We start from the raw sequence: 10783 nt of genomic DNA on the forward strand, positions 1-10783 counted from the left end.
AATTACTTCAAAATATTATTTATCTCTATAAAATTCTTAAAATTTACTCCATAAAAATAAATTTTCAAATTTTCTTAATTAATAAAACATCATAATTCACTATTCACTAATTAATTAAATTCTCCAAATAAATTTATTACTTATTTTCTACCCACAAAAATCATGTATGCATGCTCCAAAAATATTAAATAAAATATTAAATATAAATAGCAATTTTTTTCGGGCCGAAATAATACCGATTTTCGGACCGATGGTACTATTCACAACTGGTAAACTGCTATTTCAGGCAAAAAAAAATATTGTGTTACATCATGCAAATGGCACAGGCTAGAACTGAAGTTTTCGACCCATAATGAAGCCTGGACTCCAGCACAGGCGTGCTAGTTGGCACTCCCAGGGCGTGCCAGCTCCTGACATTCAGTGGAATTTTCCTTGAATTCTGCACGGGAGTGCTGTATTCTAGAAATCTTGCTTAAAATTACTCTTTTATACATTTTTGGCTAGTTTCTTATAAAAATCTTACAAAATTTCTCAAAATCAAGTGAAATATGATTCAAGGAAACTTTATTAAAAAATAAATAAATCAACTGAAATAAAACAAAATAAATAAAAATTAAATGAAAAACCTAAATAAAGTTTACTAAAAATAACTATAAAAATAAGACCTATCAAAAGTAAAAAATTTAAAATTTTGAAAGGATTTGAAAATTTATTTTTTAAAAAATATATCCAATCAAATTATACAAACACAAAGAAAAAAATAATATCATAAAAGAATTTACTTTTTTCTTTTTTAATTCTCTCCTAAACAGAATGTTTTAAATTATAATAAAAATATAATCAAATAATTAAAAATATATATTCTAGTTTGTTTTATGACTTGCGTTTTCACATTTCTATTACTCGTTTAATACTCGTAGTTTATACTTGTTTATTTTTTATATACAAGATTAACTATTTATTATAATTTCTATCTTATATTGTGTATATCTTTTTAATGTTAGAAATTCATCTTTTTATTGTGGATGCATAATAGTTAAAAATACATTAAATATTTTAATCAAGCTAAATCTACCTCAGTCTACGTAATACATATTTAAAATCATTGATTTTAATAATTTGTATACCTTTTAAGTTTAAATTTTATTTATAAAATTTATCAATTTTAAAAAAATTAATTCAAAAATAATCAATTTAATAAATAAAAATCTGAACTCCAATGAACTTTTGCTTATACTAAATATAAAAAAAATGAATTTATATATAAATTATATAAAATTCATTTAGACCAAACAAGATTCAAGTAAAACCGTTAATATTTCATAGAACTTATGAATAATCATAAAAAATTTAATTTTTTACATGTTTGACCGAACAAGAAAATCATTATATATGATCTTGTAAAAAAATTTTGCGTCACAATCTTTAATTAAATGGTTTTATTGAGAGATAATTTTTGAAACTAATTTTAGGTCGATAAGCATACACAATCACCTTAATTTGAACCACACTGAATTAAATCAAAATTAAAGTGAATTTTCAGAATTAAAACAGCCTCAAATTAAATATACTTCAAAATCTAATTAGTTCAATCAGTTTTACATGCACTTTTAGATTGGTTAATTTAAGCCCTTCACTAAAAACAAAGATTAAACAAAAACATTCGGTCTATCCATGCAAACTAAAAACCAACCTAAATGAGTTTTATCTAATGTTTTAATATCCTTAAAATTAGAAAACATCCCTAACATTGCAAATGGATATAATTTCTCTTTTTTATGGAGAAATTTTAGATCATTAATTAATATAATAATTAATTAATTAACCTAATCATAACATCTTTTAAACATATTGAATAGCTCCAATTAAGTTCAAAATAGACAAACTATATTATATAATTCTTTTCTACTTACTATTTATCATTTTTTTTTCTCTCTACATTCTTAATTATACGATATGTGATAAATGGTTTCAACGAATCTATATGTGTTTCACGTAAATATATTCAAGAGAAGATTAAAAGAAATATCAAATTTCACATAAACTATTAGATCAATTAAAATATTTATTATTCTAGATTTTTTATTTTTATTGTCATAATCCAATTATTTCTAAGAGTATTATAAAAGAAAAATATCTCATATTCTTTTCTATAATAAAAAAAATATTAGGTAACTATTTTTATCTTAGATAATCGTCTATAAGAAAAATAAAGTGAAGGAAAAAATTAATTAAATTTTCTCATATACACCACTTTATCATGAAATTATATTATTTTTTCATAGAAAGTACTAAAAAAACTAAATGTTAGATTATTTATATGTAATATAGTTTCAAAATTTTATATTTAAAATTTTTCTATTTGAAAATTTATTTTTAAAAAATATATTCAATCAAATCCTACAAATATAAAGAAAAAAAGAATATTAATAACTCCCTCCTAAATAAAATACTTTAAATTATAATCAAAATAAAATTAAATAAATAGTCAATTTAAAATATAAAGTATAAAAACTTTTAGATGTCTCATTATCATATATTTATTAAGAAAATTTAAAAAAGATAAAATCTAAATTTTAAATGCTTAATTATCTATATGTCTTTATTTAAAAAATAATTTTTATAAATTACATCCAATCAAATAATAAACTTTAATATATATATATATATATATATATATATATATATATATATATATATATATATATCACGACTCGATTCCATGGGTCGGACCGGCACTAGGCCCGTAGTAAGCCTGAAACACTAAAAATTTACTATCTTAATATAATTTTAAACATTCAGCCCATATTTATAGGAAAATAAACCTCAAGATTTTATTAAATCTCGGCCCAAATTTATCAGCTACAACATTCCACAGTTCGGTCCAATTAACAATACATCACATTTTTAATATGGGCTCACATAATTATATCATCTATGTTAATACATGACTAATTGTACGCAAATTCTACAACTGCGGAGTCACTAACTATTTGGTATACATAGCTTTTTATACATTTAATTACATAGTAAAATAATTATGAAACTGGAAAAATTTTCTTCTAGCCCTACGGCAAAGGAACATAACTTAACCGAACTAAAGAGAACATACTTCCTGAAAAATTAAACAAGATATGTGAGCCTTCTAAGAAGTAATACCTATTGCACAACACACGCATTCACACAAATGAATAAATATATCAATCTAGTCATCCGACTAGTTATATGCTCACGCAGTCAATCACACAAATGGCATATCACCAGCACTCACAATCATTAACATCTTCATGTAATCACATCACGTGGAAATTAGTTAGTGGCGTCACCGAAACCCCGATGAGCCGTCCTCCCACATGGCTCATCCACTCACATGTGCACCAGGGAGCCGATCCCCCATACTGGCCGATCGGTCTAATCCTCACTTGACCAGCCCTCTCATTTTTTTTTTTTTCATTCTCTCTTTATATATATATACCAACAGGAAGCAACTCGGTGGTCTCCATCCAATCTAGATCATCAGGTGCACACAACAGGAGGCCACCCTGCGGGCTGCGATCAAATCTAGATTTTCAGGTGCGCAACACAAGTGGTCATCCTGTGGTTAACGGTAACGGTAACGGTAGGTGCACACGGGGCGCCGATCTCCCATTTACCCGGCTAACGGTAACGGTATATAACGGTAACGGTAATCATAATCAAGATCCATATAACGGTAACGGTCTCACAAACCCATGGTGACCCACTTCATCCCAATTCCACACAAACAAAGCATAGCATTATTACAACACAATTAATCAAACATTGCAATTAAATGCAGACATATTGATCAGTTGAACATCGTAATGCAATACACAATTAGACATCCATTCTCAAATGCAATTAAATAATTAAATAAATACTATTAACAATAAACAACAATGATAAAATAAACGATAATAATAAACAATAACAATGAAAATAAATGAATAATTGAATAATTAAATGAATAATAATGATAATTAATAAATAATTAGAGCACTCTATTTATTATGTATTAAGTTATAGAATTAATCTAAATAAACTTATTAATTATGTTATAAATTAAAACTAGTCTATTTTCTATCGAAATTTTGGCAGCACCTCCCCTAAAATTTGACTAAACCACAATTCAACAATATAATATCAAAGCCCATCCGTCGGGCAATTCAAATCAACTCATCCCGTCCGCCATAACCTTATTTATCAATTATTCGATCAATCAATTCACACAGCCCATCCGTCGGGCAATCAATTCAACCAACCCATCCGCTTTAAACTATATGTATCATCCACCAAACTCACATACATACACTTAATAGTTCCAAATTAACTCATTAACAACTATACTAACCTCCAAGCATGATTCAATGATATTATTAATTGCTTTAAAACTATTTACTTGTCTAAGCCTTAATTTATAACTTCTCCTAACAATATTTATCCAAATTCCTAAATTAGCTTACATCAATATTATACCGACTGATTCTTAACAAAATTATATTTAATTGATTGTTCATTCAAATTCAATTTAATTAACTAATAATTATTAAGTTTATAATTTATACCGAAAATAAGGAAATTGGTCTTAGTACGTACCAATTGAGAATCGGGCAATGATTCCATGATCAGCGCGAAGAGAAGAGAATTCTGTCTCTCGGGGCCTCGCCGGAGTGTCGTCGGCCGGTCATCGGACCGTCGCTGCCATCCGCTGTGCACAGTGGCCGGAAAGTCGTGGCCGCTCAGAACTGAACGCTCTCCACGCCATCTGGCTTGATTCTTCCCCAGGAGTCCGTTTTTGGCATTCGTTTTGCGAGATCGATTTTCTAGGTGGCCGAAATGAGCCCGACAGTGACCCCTTTCACCGCCGCTCTTGCGGTTTCTTCGTGCATGCTCCATCGCTGGATTTGTTTGAAGGAAAGTGATCGCGTGGAGGAATGGAGTCGTCTGAGACTCTCCTTAAAGTCTCTCGTCGCCGGAATCGCTAGAGTTTGCCAGAAAATCGAAGAGCAGGTGCGGCTAGTGGAGACAGCTTCAATCGCGCCGCTGGAGCTCTGTTCGCGTGAGAGGAGGCTGGAAACTTAATCAGCGGCACAAGGTGAGTCGTCTGCCACCTAGTGCTCGTCGTGCGGTGGCCAGAATCGCAGTCCCTCCTGGAGAAGAGGAGGCTGTCGCACGCGTAGACGAAGAAGAAGAAGAAGAGAGGAAGAAAAAAAAGAAACTAAGTCGGTTTCTAGATCATTTCGGTTCAATTCGAACCGGTTTGGTCTGATTCAACGATTTGGCTTGATTTTGCTCAGTTTGCATGTTTTTCACTTGGTTTTCAAGCTATTTGTGTGGTTTTCGAAAGATCAATTTGATTTCCAGGTCTGGTTCGATTTATTTTGATTATTTTAATTAGGTTTCGTAACATTTCCTCCATTAACTAAATAAAATAAAAATATAATTAGTATATTTGATTTTTAGGAAAAAAATAATTTATATATATACATAATAGATTAATTGCTGGAGTTTCATATTATTTTTTTTTGAAAACTTTAACTGTTCTCAAATCAAAAATTCTAATGATATATTTGGGCTTAGGCCCAACTCGCAAACTTGGGCTCGAATTGAGATTTTATTCTACTTGCAGCCCACACGATCAAAATTTCTGATTTTTGATTTAATAAAAATTCAGGGTATTTCAATATATCACATAAATATATTCAAGAGGAGATTAAAAGAAATATCAAATTTTACATAAACTATTAGATCAATTAAATTTGTATTAAGCTTATTATTGTATAAATTTTTTTCACCCTTATTGCCATAATCTGATTATTTCTAAGAGTATTATAAAAGAAAAATATCAAATATTATTTTCTATAATAAAAAAGAAAACTATTTGGTAACTATTTTTTTATTTTAGATAATCGTCTATAAAAAAGAAAAGTGAAGAAAAAAAATAATTAAATATTTTCATGTACACCACTTTATCATGAAATTATATTATTTTTTTCATAGAAAGAACAAAAAAAATTAATTATCAAAATATTTATATGCAATATAATTTCAAAATTTTATATTTAAAATTTTATTCTATTTGAAAATTTATATTTACAAAATATATTTAATCAAATCGAATAAACATAAAGAAAAAAAGTATTAATAAAAAAATATAATTTTTTCTATTTTTATCTCCCTTCTAAATAAAATACTTTAAATTATAATCAAAATGAAATCAAATAAATAATAAATTCGAAAAATAAAATATAAAAATTTTCAAATGTCTCATTATCATATATATTTATTAAAAACTAAGTCTAAAAGTAAATTATATCCATTCAACTAATAAACTATAATTTTTTAATTGGCTATCATTAAGGGTATTTTAGAACATTATAAATTTTATTAAGGGTGATATAGGTAAACCCGTTATCCTCTCTATTTCTATTTTTATATATAATATAAATAAATAGATACAGATATAGATGGATAGATATAGATAAAGTCATTATTATTAGAGAAAATTATTATGTAGTCCTTAATATTTGACCAAATTAACTAAGTCATTCTTGCATTTTTATAATATTAATTAATAGTCTTGGAGGTTTAATTCTTTAGACTAGTTGATCCTTCCATCCAATTTCTTTGATTTTTGCCGTTAATTCCATTTTAAAACGACAGAAATAACTTTTAAAATATCCAATTTCTTGACTGCCACCACGGCACCACCCTCTATTTCTACTTCAATTCCATCTTCTTAAAAATTCAATCTTCATTTCCATTGAACCATTTCAGTCATCAATAGACCACCAATTTCTCAACAATAACACCAAAGCAAAACAAAAGTAAATATAACAAATTTTAGAATAAATTGCAAATCATTATAAATAAAACTTAAAACTGGTATATATTGTGGGCCTCAAAGTGGAGTTGACAAAATTTTGCAGAAGCAATCTTGGCCATCAGCTTTCTTGCACTCTTCCATGTTACAACTTTCATACCTTCTGATTCTCCTTCACATAATTGGGTGTAGAAATCAAATTTGAACACTTAAAAGTTTAGTTTGGCTACTTGATTTTCTTAAATCTAGAGTTTCCATCCTATTAATTTTTCCAAGAAAAGTGGAAAAAATTTTGAAGTCACTTCCATTCGAAGACAAGGAAAAAAAAGGGATTTTCCAAAAAATGTATATAAAAAGGAAAATGAAGATTGACATTGTGATTACTGTAAGCAAGAAAGTTAAAATAGGTATAAGATTGGCCATAGCATAAGAAAGAGTTGAGAACTCAATTTAGCGCCTCCTAAATAAATTATTTGTCCTGTACTTCTGCAATAAATATTTTTATTAATAAAACTTCAACCTATTGAAGATCGAAAAATCAAAATTTGAATCACTTACCCTATTAAACCCAGAAGGTAGAATCTAAAAAGGAGAGAGGGAGTGATGGGAGCCCGCCTCTTCCTGAAAATTAAACGAGGGTTTCCAAAGTCAAAAAAAAGTTTCTGTCTTTTTGCACAGAAGCAAGAAATTAATAGTGAAGGAAGGAAGAACACCTGTAGAAGATGAAATAAGGGAGAAAAAAGAGAGTGTCAAGAGTAGGCATGGCCAAATTACGGTTCCGGGAGCCGGAACCGTCGGTTCGAACCGGCCCGGAACCGTAACCGGAACCGAAACCGAAAAAATCTGGTTCGGTTCCGGTTCCTGCAAATGAGGAACCAGAACCGGCGGTTCCAGAGAACCGGTCGGAACCGGACTGGAACCGCCGGTTCTCCGGCCGGTTAGAACCGCCGGTTCTAGCCGTTGTAACTGTCAGATTTTTGAATTTTTTTTGTTGTGAAATGTCTTAATTACCCCTCCCAACAGCCATAAACGGCTATATAACGGCTAGTTTTAAGGGTATTTTTGGAAAAATGAATTTTTGGATTTATTATAAATACCTCATTTTATTTACAAATTCATTACAAAAAAATCTCAACTCTCTCTAATTACTCTCTCTACAATATACTACACTCTCTACTTACTCTCTCTACAATATACTACACTGTACTCTATATTGTTCATTTATTCTTCTCTACTCTACAATATCTCTTATTAAGTAATTATTCTCTCTAATTTTTTTTATTCAATTTTCCAAATTATATTTTATTATCATATAATGGCAAGTGGAGGAAACTCAAATTCGGGTAAGGGCAAGGGAAAAATTGGAGAATCATCTATCCCTACAAACGACATCTATGATATGATTCCCGACCAATTTAATTTTGAAGGTTTTCCAAATGAAAATTTGGATATTTCAACTCAAGAATCCGAATTTAATGAGCAATTTCAAGAAGATGAAGAGCAAGAGCAACGAGCAAAAATTGTTATAAGAGCAAGACAAAGTTCCGACATATTCTCCATTCATTTCACAAAAAAATTCAAAGGTGAGAAAATGTACGATGTAATTTGCAATTATTGTGGAAAATCTTATAAATTTAAACAAGCGGGCGGCTATGGATCATTTTGGAAGCATTGGGAGGCAAAACATCCAACAAAAATAGGAGTTGATCGGTCTCAACAACAAATTTCCGGGTACGCTTCTAACCTTTCTTTATTTAAATATTCTGAAAAAATACAAAAAGAAGAATTAGCAAAAATGATTTCTATGGAACATTTATCTTTTAGTTTTGGTGAAAAATTAGGTTTTAATAATTATTGTCAAAAAGCTTTAAATCGTTGTGCTAAAAGAGTACCAAGAAATACTGTAAAACGAACTATTATTTCTTTATATAACAAAGGAAAAAAAGAGTTAGAATTTTTATTTTCTCAATTGAAAATTCGTGTTTCAATTTGTTGTGATGTTTGGAGTGATCATTGGCAAATGCATTCTTATATGGGTATTACATGTCATTGGATTAATGATGATTGGAAAATTCAAAAAAGAATTATTGGTTTTCGTGTTTTTGATGATAAACATACTGCAAATAATATTTATAGAGTAATTGTTTCAATTTTAGATGAATATAGGTTGACAAAAAAATTTTTTTCTATTTCATTTGATAATGCTTCTGCAAATACTAGATCAATTATTGAACTTAAAAAAATTTGTGAACCAAATATTGGTGGTAAATTTTTTCATATAAGATGTGCATGCCATGTTTTAAATTTATGTGTACAAGATGATTTGAAAATTCTTGATTCTTTTATTTCTCCAATTAAAAAAGCTATTTCATATTTATGGACACATCCCCAAGTGATGAAAAGTTGGGTTAAATTTTGTAAAGAAAATAATAAAAGATCAAAACGTTTTCCAAGGGATGTCCCAACTCGTTGGAATTCAACATATGAATTGCTAAACGAGTCTTTTTCTTATAAAGAATTATTATGTTTTTTTGTTACTAATAATATTGAGGATATTAATTTATATCCACAAAATTGGGAGATTTGTGCAAAAATTTTAGATATTTTAAAAATTTTTAATGATGCTACCTATAAATTTAGTGGGGTTTATTATCCCACATCTAATTTATTTTTACCTATGTGTATTAATATTGTTACTGCACTACAAGAATTTCAAAATGATGATTTATTAAAAGATTGTATTTTTCAATGAAAAAAAAATGGTTATCTTATTTTAAAAATATACCACCTTTTTATCTTGTTGCTATTGTATTTGATCCTAGATGTAAAATGGATGTTTTATGTGATTATTTGACTATTTATTATGACGTATTAAATCTTGATGTAGAAGATAATGTTAATATAAATGTACTAGTGCATGAAGTTAAACAAAATATTATGCAATTATATAATGAATTTGTTCAAGTTTCTAGTTCATCTACTTCTATTTCTACTTCTTCTCAATCTAATATTCCACAATTTTCAACACAAAGGGTAAGTGGTATTGATGTTGCTCAACAAGTTTTATTGCAAAGACAAAAAAGAACAAGGGAATCCAGTTCTATTTCTGAATTTGACAATTATCTAACAACTTCTTTTGAGTTTGGTGATAATTATGCAGATGCAGATTTTCCAATTTTAGATTGGTGGAGTCGTCACGCAAATACTTTTCCAATTCTTTCTTTACTTGCAAAACAAATTTTAGCAGGCTCTGATCTCCACTGTTGCGGTTGAACAAGCTTTTAGTCAAGGAGGTAACATATTTGATGAAACACGATCTCGTATGACACCCGATTCATTAGAAGCACAAGCGTGCGTGGATGATTGGACCAAAGCCGAACTAAGAGCCCAAGAAAATCCAAAAGAAAATGAAGATTTATTTGATTTATACGATGAGTCCTCAACGGGAACATCAACCGGTGGTGCAAATAGCGATTAAGGTAAAAGTGGTGAAATTGATATAAGGTAAGTAAGAACTACGTGGGCTTTGATTCCTCTAAACCCCAAGAGGATACATAGGCAACTTAATTTTTTTTTTAAACAAAAAAAAAAAATTAAGTTCAAGCCCATTTTTTTTTTTTTAATTTTGTTCAAACTTAAAAAAAAAAATTCAGTTCAAAATTTTTTTTAAAAAAATCATTATGTTCAACACTCAACAATTCAAGTCTTTAAAAAAATAAATTTAATTGAAGTATTTTTTATTTTTTTAGGTGTATTTTTTAATTTTTTATGTTCAAATAATTTTTTTTTAAACCGATCTTCAAAATTTAAAATTTTTTAGGTGTATTTTTTAACTTTTTATGTTCAAATAATTTTTTTTTAACCGGTCTTCATATTTTAAAATTTTTTAACTGTATTTTTCAATCTTTTATGTTCACATAAAATTTTTTTTTAAACCGGTAT

Source organism: Jatropha curcas, chromosome 4 (assembly GCF_041381405.1).
Source record: "Jatropha curcas cultivar XTBG-Jc1 chromosome 4, XTBG_Jcur_1.0, whole genome shotgun sequence".
NCBI lineage: Eukaryota > Viridiplantae > Streptophyta > Magnoliopsida > Malpighiales > Euphorbiaceae > Jatropha > Jatropha curcas.